Below are 12019 nucleotides of genomic sequence, written 5' to 3'. Positions count from 1 at the left end.
CAATCACGCCCCGGGTGCACAGTAATTGGTATAATGAGTGACATTACATTTTGGATCATAGTGTGGTTATTTTCCTACTGTGAGAATCCCAGACAATACAACAACCAGATGCTAATTCAGAAGAAATTTAAGGGCCAACTCTCAATCATTGTAAATTGATATAATTCAATTGGCTTTAATGGAAGTATGCCAATTGACAGCAGTGGAGAATCTTCTTTGTAATTATTCTTTATAATCCTGGGGAAGAACACTGTCATTTTAACACCACAAGTTGCCTGCAATAAAAATATGGTTGGTACATAATCTTTCTATAAATAACAGTTGAACCTTGACATTTATTGTCTTTATTTTTTTAAAAATTACAATTTGTAAGATGGAGAAGAATGATGTGACATGGAACAAGGTCCTCACAGTGCAGCTATATGAGAAAAAAGAGAAATTAAAATAGAATAAACTGATTTATAGGCAAGTGTTTTTGACTGCAGTCAGATCTAGTAATTTACGCAACCACAATACAAATAAAAATATGTCCAGGTACCTGGAAAATGTAACTGAATACAAATTCTATAGCATACGCAATATTGATTTATCTCAAGTTTTGTTTAATTTAATTTAAACTGGAGTTTACAAATGAATCCTAATCCTAATCAGATCTGACAATGTGGTGCATTAATCCCCTTTTGTCGGCTAACTGATCACAAATGGAGTGTAGGTGTATAAAATAAGGGACTGATTCTACCAATAATGCAGGCATACACCCATCTTTAGTCATATGCATAGGCTGATTTGAAAAAACATGCCCAAATCCCATCTGACTCTGAAAGCAGACTTTCTGGGCTTTTATGTCAAGACCAAGAGGAGGACTCCCACACAACTGAAATTACAAATCATCAATAGCCTCCATTCTGGTTGCATACGATTTCACTCTGTGTCATAAAATAAAAAAGCCCTCCCGTTAATTTATTATAATATCGAACCAAAAAGAGTTCAAAGAATGGTTTGTCCTTGTGAGGCTCCTAAAGGTTGCATTGGGTATATATTCTTGAACTAATCAGAGTGATTATTTATGGAACAGATCCATTTCTGTTCCACACAGTTGCTTCTTAAAAGTCCTCTCTTTTTGCTTTAAGGTACTATATACATACTATTAATAAACTAAGCTCTGTCAAGATATTTTCTACAAAGATATGATGTGGAGGGTGAGCAGCTTGGAAAGGGAGAATTCAGTTGCTGAATTTCTTTGCAACATCTGCATTCTTAAGCTTCTGCATACTAGAAAGCTATTTATACAGTTGACAAGATAGTTGGGAGGAAGGAAGAAAAAGGCAGACAGTGATTAAAAACAAAACACACACACAAAAAAAATCCCAAATACAACAAGATGAAAAGAGATCTCAGGAGCATGTACTAGTGACTGTGTAATATATGTATCCTTGTAATGAAAACTTCATTGCTTGTTTAACCGAGTGAAGCTAAATTTGTGTGAAAATTTGGAGGAAAATACAGCATTAGATCGCATACAAACTCTTTTACTCTTAATTACTTTAATAATTGCAATATCCAGATTTTTCCTCAGCATTATTTTGTTATGTCAACATACACCTGTGCAGTAATGTCTTTGTTTTTTGGCAGATGTATCCAAACAGTTATGTTTAAAGAAGCATGCTCTCCTAGAGGCTACAGTGCTAACAGTAGTAACAATGGCAGAAACCACATGTGTAACTGAACTTAACTCTCATAAAAAAAATAATAAAAAAGTTTCTTTAAACAAATACAGGTGTGAAACTAGGGGAAGGACAGCCCATGCAGAGCTTCAGTTACACTAGTAGTACCTGGGCACAGGGATCGTCCTGGGAAGATCAGATTGCAGTACCAGACAAGGCCTCTAGGTAGGACATGTGCAATGGATTAAAAAAACAAACAACTAGAGTATGAGGGGGGGACACAAGTTAAAGGGTGAACAAAGTCGATATGACAAGGAAAGGGGATATTTTAAGAGAAACTGTTGTATCTCCATGTCTTACGTTGGGTAGCTCCTATGTACTACTTAGTCAGACCCCACCCACTGTTGTATTTCTGTTCCAAGAGGCAACTGAGAAATGTAGATTTATATGAAGAGGAAACCAAAGTGTGGGGTTTCAACACTACATCCTTTTTGCAGTTAACCAATAATTTCTCTTTCCATAACATATCCCTTCAGAATAAATGTGTCTTTATTCACCATTGCAAAGTGCATACTTTAAGCACTCAAATTAGTTTCATTTTAAGACAAATCATACATTCCAAGATTTTTTTCTAAAAGCTTAATGTAGCACGAAGTATTCAAATGACATGCTGTTATTATGAAGATTATAAAATACATCCCTATTAAAAATCAATACAGGATAAAATTGGGTAAGACAATCTCATTCCAGGAAGGCTTAAAAGGATTATGATTTTTTTTTAAAATCAAGCCATTTCTAAATTGTGAGAATGCACCCTGCCTTTCAGCCCTGGATCTGGTCTCCCACCTGAAAACAAAATGGAAGAGAATTTTTTCAATTAGGCTTGGGGAATGTTCATAGTGAAACTTGGATTTGCTCAATCTGTTGAAATCAGTGGAAGTCTTTCCAGTGACTTAACTGGGCTTTAGAGCAGGCCTCAACAGAGCTCATATTTTAGATTGACTATGTTTTGTAAGTAGGTGGGGCATCCTATGAACTGCCTTTCTTTAGTCAGCCATGTGGACTCCTTCTATTTCACTGTGTTAATTTCTGGTGAAGGAATGGTGGCTGCCTCCAACTGGCTGCTCCTGGGGATGATGGGTCCGCTAACCAAGTGCTCACCCATCTTTTATGCTTGAATTGTAGGGAGCTACCAAGCAGGACCACTCAAACCCAAATCCCAAGGGTTTTGTGGGAGCCAAGGTCAACAGATGGTCCCCCAAAAGGGCTTTGCACTAATCCCAGGGGAAGTGAACTACATAGATAACCCTCAGGGGTTCTTTGAAACCATGTGCTAAGAAGTGTGTTAAGAACTGTAGGAGCTGGGGCTCCCTGAAGTAACCAAGAAGGTCAATGGAGGGAAGAGGAGTATGCTGAGCATATCTAAAGTGGACTACTTCCCAAATACACAGTAAATCCGAAAGGGAGAACTCACAGCAGACTGAATTGCGGGCTGTGAATCTCAAAAACACTGCATTTGCACTTCTGTACATATAATTGTTTTAAATACTCTTGTATTATTTATTAGATTTATTTTTCAATCAAGAAATATGGGCATTCACATTATAAAGTAATATTGACCCAATTATCTGTCATTTTCTATCTGTCCATTTAAAAAAAATGCATTTGGATTGCATGTTATGTGCCTTACATTTTTTACTCTGAAATCCATATTTATTTTTTACTTTTGGAAATTATTGCATAAAGAATTATGAGACCCATTGAAATATAGTGAAATGGATTATGTAGATTTTATCAAGCTTTTTACATTGAATGCAGTGAGCTTCGAAATTCTTCACTTGCATCCGCTATAATCCTAGTGAGTTCTCCACTCATTTCATTGACATGTTGCCCCATTAAAACCATAATCATGGCCTTGAAATCTGAATGCATGAGACAAACCTATAATCATGAGAAATGCAATATTGAATGACGTCATTCCTTTCTGGTTAACAGCAGAGGACCATTTTTTAAAGAAAAAACTGAATGCACATTTTTACAGATGTCACCTGAATTTGGCATACTGTTGCAAGACTGTTCTTATATTTTGAACAGACAGAGTTACATGGTAGGTAGTAGAAAGATTCCTGTAGCTCTCTTTCTGTTGTTAATCTTTCTGCGTTTTCATCCAAAACCTCTCCCTTCTTTCCTAATATGATAGTGCAGGCCCCAATCCTGCAGAGAAGTTGCTGGAACTACTCACAGCATGTAAAGTTAAGCACATGCTAATGTCTTCACAGAATTTGGGTACGAATATTTATTTTATCCCTGTAGCATCCTACAGAAATCATGCATCTCATTATTTTGCATAATGAATGCAGTTGCAGAGATATATTCAGGGTTATATTTTTTTCAGCCTATTTCTCGTATAAATCAAATATCAGAAAACCCATATTTACTAATAAAAAGACAACCAGAATGGTCTTATACAACAAAATATCCAAGTTGGGAAAATCTCAGCTGGGCATATTTTTCTCAAATTATAAAATTTCAAATTTTCAATAAATGGGAACAAAATTTGAAAAAAAGTGTGAATTTTTCTCTCCTTTTCTCTTGAGCTATTAGCAGTTCTAACAGTATTCCCCATTTTAAGTACAGGGAATATCTCTGAAACCTGTGAGCTTTCTAAAACCAGTCCAGCTGCAGTACACCCTCGCTATAATGTCCTTCATTATGACAAACCTCTGGCTATAACGAATCCTGGATCCCAACAACAGTACAGTACTGTACTGTAAAAAATCCTAAAAGGGATGTTGCACATGCTTGCACTATTTTTATCCAGGGTTGAGTCCAAGGCCAGAAACTAAGGAGTGGGCTCCCGCCATCCGCAACTGAAGCCAAAGCTGAAGTCGGAGCCCTAGTGGCAGTACTGTTGAGGGTGCTGACATCCAGAAGCCCTGCTGTTGTAGGGGCTGACAGCCCAGAGCTGCGAGCCCTGCTGCTGTGAGGGTTGGGATCTGCGAGCCCTGCTGCTGCGGGGGCTGACAGCCTGGAGCCCCTGCCTCTGTGGCTGGCGTTGCAGAGGTCACCTTCAATCTCCTTCCATGACCAACCTGTAGCCTTAGTTGTTGTTGTTGTTATTATTATAATTATAACAATAATGATTAATTTAGCCAACACCTTTACCCAAGGTGACTTCATTAACTTACTCCAACAGTTTATCGTTCATTTGGATTGTCCTTTTGCTATAACAAACTCCGGGCTATAACAAACAAAAGGCTTGGATCCTGACAGGTTTATTATAGTGAGGGCGTACTGTATTTGAATGTGCAATATGTAGAACGATATAACCCAGCGAGGATGACTTAGTCATCATATACTTAGGTGACATACATGGTATACAAATTTGAACAATATGTCAGTCATACAATCATCATTTTTTAAAGAACTAGACTTCCTGGAACCATAACATTAATTCCTGACAAGATCAAATGAGTCTTGCACTTTTCTAAAGGAAACAATTGAAGTAATATGCAATTTACTATCTGTTTCTCGTGTCTCTTGTGATTGAAAAGAAATAGAATGCCATTTTCCTCACTAAGAAAGGGTTGTATCACCGAGGCCAATGAACACAGATTGGTCCTCATATTTATTATTATTTTATTACTAGTATTTATTTTTATTCTCTTTGCCTCTCTAAATGCCGGGGTAACTAAGCACATCCTATGTCATTGAATGCCACCATGTAGGGTCTCCCTAACTCCTGCAGTAGACTAAGTAGTGATGAGACAATACTGCTGACTACAATATAAAGGGTTGTTGTGGCCATGTTGGTCCCCGGATATGAGAATGACAAGGTAAGCGAGGTAATATCTTTTATTGGACCAACTTCAATTGGTGAGAGGGCAAGTTTTCGAGCTTACACAGCGCTCTTCTTCAGGTCTAGGAAACTTACTGAGAGTGTCACAGCTAAATACAAGATGAAAAAGATTGTTTAGCATAAATAGTTAACACACATTTCAAGGGACCATTCAAGGTGAAGTGGCTCCTTAACCATTCACCTTGAATGGTCCCTTGAAATATGCGTTAACTACTAAACAATCTGTTCCGTCTTGTATTTAGCTGTGACACTCTATGGCCAGGTCTACACTACAGACGTATACTGGTATAACTAAATCACTCAGAGGTGTGAAAAATCCACACACCCGAGCGACATAGTTGTATCTCCCTAGGGCCCCCCTCCCCCCCCCATGTACACAGTGCTATGTCTCTTGGGAAGGTAGATTAACTACGCTGATGGGAGAAGGTGTCCTATCAGTGTAGCAGCGTCTTCACAAAAGTGCTGTAGCGGCGTAGCTGCAGCGATGCACCTGCACCACTGTAAATGCAGACAAGGCCTGAGTAAGTTTCCCAGACCTGAAAAAGAGCTCTGTGTAAGCTTGAAAGCTTGTCTCTCTCTCCAATAAAAGTTGGTCCAAGAAAAAATATTACCTCACCCTTGTCTCTTTAATACATTGTACAGGGTCTTTCAGATGAGATTTTTAAGTTCAAAACCCTGTCTGTTCTGTATGGTCAATAAATTAAGATCCAATGGCATTTCTCATAAGAAAAGAAGTTTTTTTCCTCCCAAATCCCACAACTACAGTGCTGTCTGCAATGTCAGTAAGTTCATCTGGTTCCCAGCTTGCAATCCAGAGATGGCTGCTGTTTGCTGGTTCTCTCTCTCTCGGTGAAGTGATCTGAGAGAATATATAATCTATCAGTCATCTACTAAACTTTAGTTGTCTGAACCCCATTGGGAAACAAAAAGAAAAAATATTTGAAGAGAAAAATAGTCTCTTTAAAGGCCTGAACCAGAGATATGATGGGCATCTGCAACTCTCAGTTGCAGCTGCAGGTCCTCAGTACCTCTGAGAATCAGGCCATGAGACACCGATAAGAAAGGTTTCTTTCCCCACCAACTTCTCATGGTCTGATAATGTCTGCTCAGAAATGCAGTGGATTGTAGGGCAGACAGGCTGCCAGAATTAAATGTTGAGATTCTTCAGCTTCTTCAGAGGGAATATGAACAGTTCATTTGTAGAAGTGTCAGAAAATATGCCATGGAATAGATACTGATCTGTTTCAGTGCCCTTCTAGAAGGGGAATCCAGATACTTTGGAACAAACCTTTGTCAAAGATAATATTTGTTGCGTATGGGTGATAGAGAGGACTTCATCCTCATGAGGAGCCTAGTTCAAGCACAATGAAGTCATTGGAAAGATTCCATTGACTTCAGTAGGCTTTGGGTCAAGTTCTATATCCCAGGTTGACATATGCCATAATAAACTTGTGTTATATCCCTGCATTTAGGATGGGGTCTTTCTGCATGGGATGACTCCATAAACCAAGGCGTCTTTGTTTAGTATATTTAGATCCCAAGATATGGAATTAACTCTATCTTGTTTCAAATTTAGTTCATGTATCTGCACCAGCGACCTAGACAGAAATAGCTGGGTTATGAATATATCCATCTATCGACCTGTGATATTCCTAAGGTGCCTGTTATCTTGGTAGCCAAGTATCATATAGAAGTAAGAGGTATTAGTATCTATAACAATGATGGTGTGAATGTTCTCTGTTTTCCATTGAGCAGGATGCTGCTGCAATATGTTTTCCATAGGTCTAAACTCAACAATATTGTTTAACAGCCATAGCTGGAAAGAGAAAAGCTATATTACTTTTAACATAAATAGATACACAAAATACAAGTTCCTTTATCAGTTAATCCCCTGCCCATGCTTTACACTGGCCTCCCATTACCCCACCACTGTTCCCAGCCTTATTCTTCTGTTTGTCACCTTGTACGACCAACTATGCCTTCTTTCACATTAGCTGATATGTTTGGTAATCTTCCCCCGACTCCTTCCAAATGGATATGCAATATTGCTACCCCGAAAACATTCATATCCCTCTAAAATACCCACTTCTGCCAGGCTATCTACAAGTGAATCAAATTGACTTGTATATGAATGATCAGTTATGTTCCTCTTTCACTAACCTCTGCATGGCTGCCCATAGATTGTGAGCAGAGACCATCTTTCCTGAGTTTATGGAAAACATGTAGTGGATAAATAAATAAAATAGTAATAATTAATAATTATTCATGACTTGTCTCTTTAAGGGAAGCATCATTTGATTTTGCATTGATTTTTAATATTCAGCTGAGAGGCACAAACAATGACACATGATATGAACTTAAATGGCACAAATGTGGTTTCCTGGAAAAGGTTCAAGTTGATTACTGAGCCTGCATAAATTGTTCATCTGGATTTGTAAGTGGTATATCCTGGATAGCTCCTGCCAATTTATCTTCTGAGCATATATCACAAAGGATACAATAAACATCATAAGTCAATGCAACTAAAGCTCATTTGAAGTAATTCAGTCCAGTCTTTGGGGGGAAAAAAAAAAGAAGCAGAAGAAAGAAAACAGCAATGAATTTAGTGCTAGTGAAATATGCCAGATTGAAACCCCTTGATATGGCAGTCCTCTTTTCAACTACAGAACAGACACAACAGACCCCCCTAGCAATCCATGCTTTCCCACACTGCCTGAAATGTTCCCCAGCCCTTTCTGGATAGACCTCCTTAGAGGGTCAGTTCATTCTCAATGCTTGACTTCATGCCTGACATTGCCAAAAGTATGACAAATTTGCGCAAATTTTGATATTGTTTTTCATAGTGTGGTCACTATCCACTAGGCACTGTATGGAAAACACCAATTCATTTCACATAGGTGACTAACTAGCTGCCAGATATTATCTGATAGACACTAGCAATACGGACTTGACTTAATCGGCATCCTAAAACCAACAAGCTCTTTATCCCATTTTTCCCTTCAGGCATACATTTTCTCTAATTCTTTCAATTCTATTCTATATAAATGTCAGCAAGTCCATACAATTTCCTAAGAATTTCCCTGAGATACCTGGAACCAAGAGAACTGTGTGGTTACATCATTATCGTTAGGTTCACCAGCAACACTGCAGAATGATTAGATGCTTCGCTTGTGTTCAAATGTCAATGGAACTATAATGCATGGTACATATTTGTGAGCACGTATCAAGTTATGTTAGATAAACAGCTGTGTGACTAACATGTTGTTTTAAGTTTGCTGGCAATTTCAAAAAGTTAAAAAAAAAAATCATTTTGGGTTGGTTTGACAGAATTGAAATGTTTTATTTTTAAATGTTTTAAATGTTTTTAAAAGTTTTTGATTATCTTTTTAAAAAATACAATTGAAGAACATTTTAAAAGAAACTCCAGTTCAAATAAAAGAACCAAACCCTTTTGTTTAGAAAATGTTGAAATGAAGCATTTGGGGTTTTTTTGTTTGTTTCTTTCTTTGGAATGTTTTGGTGGGCAATGTTTGAACAATTTGGTAAAACTGACACTTATTCATAAAATATTTGTGTCACAAAATCTCCATTTTTCAAAAAAAACCCCAAAAATCAGCTGAAAAATATTGCCCAATTCTACTTACATATTACTGTTTAATCGGGTAATTTATTTTGAGGGAAGGAGGGAGGAACAGTTTTAGCTGATTGCTGAAAACTAATGTTAAAATGCAAAACACCCAGTGTTCATTACAAATGTTCAGCCCATTATCATCAGTTTCTGCTAGGAAAGGTATCAGTTGGTTTAATCAGAATCCCTTTTAATACATACATTTAAAAAAGGTTTTACTCATCTTGAAATGAAAGTTGTTGTGCATGTTGCATTGTATTGTAAACTTGAGTTATAAACTGTTTGCTGTCCTACTTTAGTGTCTCTGATTAAAAATGGTCTGTTGAATAATGAAAAATATTGGTTTAAACAAACTGGAAATGAATGTTTTAAAATGGTGTATATTAATTGAGATGAAGCAGATTGTATTTCATCTATATTAAAAATTGATTCCATAAACAAAACATTATAAGTCTGAATGTTTAATTACTGTGAAAAGCATGAGTGTAATCCTAAAAAAGAGTGTTGGTATTTGTTTTGAAATATTTACAATGATATTTGAAGGACAGTGTTACGGACATAAAACGGGAGCAGGAGAAAATTGCTTTAATTCTTTGCTGATTTTAAGCCAAATAGTATTACAAAAATAATATTGAACTCAAATTAGCTAAAGTTTGTGTGTGTGTTAACACATATTATCTACTTATATTTCATAATCCTTGCTTTTCCATTCATGCATCCAAATCTTTAAAAGAATATTAAGATTGCTCAATGATGCCCTGAGAAGTTAGAAAATGCCAGAATTAAAGCTGCCTGTGCACCCTTAATTCTGCCTTCTTATGCATGTGCATTATGATACAGTTTTAATTATATGGTCACATGCTATTATTTTCCACAGGATCCCTGAATTAATCAGTGCACAGGAGAGACTCAGTGCTCAATGAATGAGACAGCTGTTCAGTATTTCTTTTTATCCTCAGTGTTCAATGTGTCGCTCCATGCCTTATTTATTTCACACTGGATGGAATATGGATTTTTTAAAATTTCCTTATGGAGTTTTCTATTGAGGTCTTCAGCTATGTATCAGGATTCCTGAGGACTGTTCCTAGCTCTGGGAGGGGAATATAGTCTAGTGGCTAGAACAGGGGACTGGATATTAAAACTCTTAGGTGCTATTTATTTGTTATTGATGCTTCACATTTACAAAGGGCGAGGTTGTGAGTCGCCCAGATTTTGGGCTTTGGCATGTAGGACTAGTGGGGCTATGTGTATTCTTACTCCCTCTCCAAAGCAGATGGTCAGGAAATGTGCAGAGCCATGGTTCCATCTCCCTTAATCTGGTCTATATCTAAACCTATTTCTTCACACCCTGCCTTGGAGCAGAGGAGGAGCTCTGATTTAGAGCATCTCCCTCTTTCAAAACTGTGTACAAAGACAATTGAGGACCTACTGCTCAGGTATATGTGGGTCGCAAGGAACTGTGTGAAGGTGGGTGTGCAAGAGTAGTCCAGTTTTATAGACACTATAGTCAAGCACATTTATATGGTGGCTAAGGGGATGATGAGACTTGGGCTGAGGCTAGATTCAGTCACATGTTACAGGCCCTTTGTTCCTGAGCTAGGTCCTGCACCATTGCCCTGCTCTTCTTCCTGGTATGGGGGTTGGGATGAGGCATGGCAAAGCAGAGTTTCACTCTGCCTATCCTCCACTGATATAAGGCCCATTAAGGATAAACAACCATTCCAAACTCATGCCAATAAAATATTTGTGCTAAACCAAGCCATCTTGTTCATGCTCTCCCTAAATACATGTAGAGGGAGATACATGCATGCATAAACACCTACCCATTGAAAAACACAAACTAATAAAAAGTAAGGAGTAATATAATTTGTATGCACCATAATCTCTTTAACACCCTTCCAGTTTCTTAATGCTGAATCAACGTGGCTTATTTTGATTTGAGTAAATTATACTCTGCCCAGTCTAAACACTCCTTAAGAAAGACTAAGATCCTGCAGTTTTTAAAGTTACTTTTTTATACATTTAAGACTTAACCTCACCAATCCATTAGAACTCTTCAAGGGTGTTGGCAAAGATGTAGGCAATGTTGATCCAGTGGATCCTCAAGATAGTTAAGTCCAAAGCAGATTGTGAAGCGTTACAAAGGGATCTCACAGAACTAAGTGACTGGCAAGAAAATGGCAGATGAAATTCAATGTTCAGTGTTGATAAATGCAAAATAATGCACATGGGAAAACATAATCCCAACTATACGTACAAATTGATGGGGTCTATATTAGCTCTTGCCACTCAAGAAAGAGATCTGGGAGTCACTGCAGACAGTTCTCTGAAAACATCTGCTCAATGTGCAGCAGCAGTCAAAAAAGCTCCCAGAATGTTAGGAATCATGAGGAAAGGGAGCGATAATCATAGAATCATAGAATATTAGAGTTGGAAGGGACCTCAGAAGGTCATCTAGTCCAACCCCCTGCTCACAGCAGGACTAACCTCAGCTAAATAATCCCAGCGAGGGTTTTGTCAAGCCACAGCTTAAAAACCTCTAAAGATGGAGATTCCACCACCTCTCTAGGTAACCCATTCCAGTGCTTCACCACCCTCCTAGTGAAAAACTTTTTCCTAATGTCCAACCTAGACCTCTACCCCTGCAACTTGAGACTGTTGCTCCTTGTTCTGTCATCTGCCACCACTGAGAACAGCCTAGCTCCATCCTCCCTAGAAACCTCTTTCAGGTAGTTAAAGGCTGCTATCAAATCCCCCCTCATTCTTCTCTTCTGTAGACTGAACAAGCCTAGTTCCTTCAGCTTCTCCTCATAAGTCTTGTGCTCCAGCCCTCTAATCATTTTTGTTGACCTCCGCTGGACTCTCTCT

This window comes from Emydura macquarii, unplaced genomic scaffold (genome assembly GCF_026122565.2).
Source record: "Emydura macquarii macquarii isolate MOO-44397 ecotype Brisbane River unplaced genomic scaffold, CSIRO-AGI_Emac_v2 contig_499, whole genome shotgun sequence".
NCBI lineage: Eukaryota > Metazoa > Chordata > Testudines > Chelidae > Emydura > Emydura macquarii.
The sequence above is the reverse complement of the archived record's forward strand: the minus strand, read 5'-3'. Positions refer to the sequence as shown.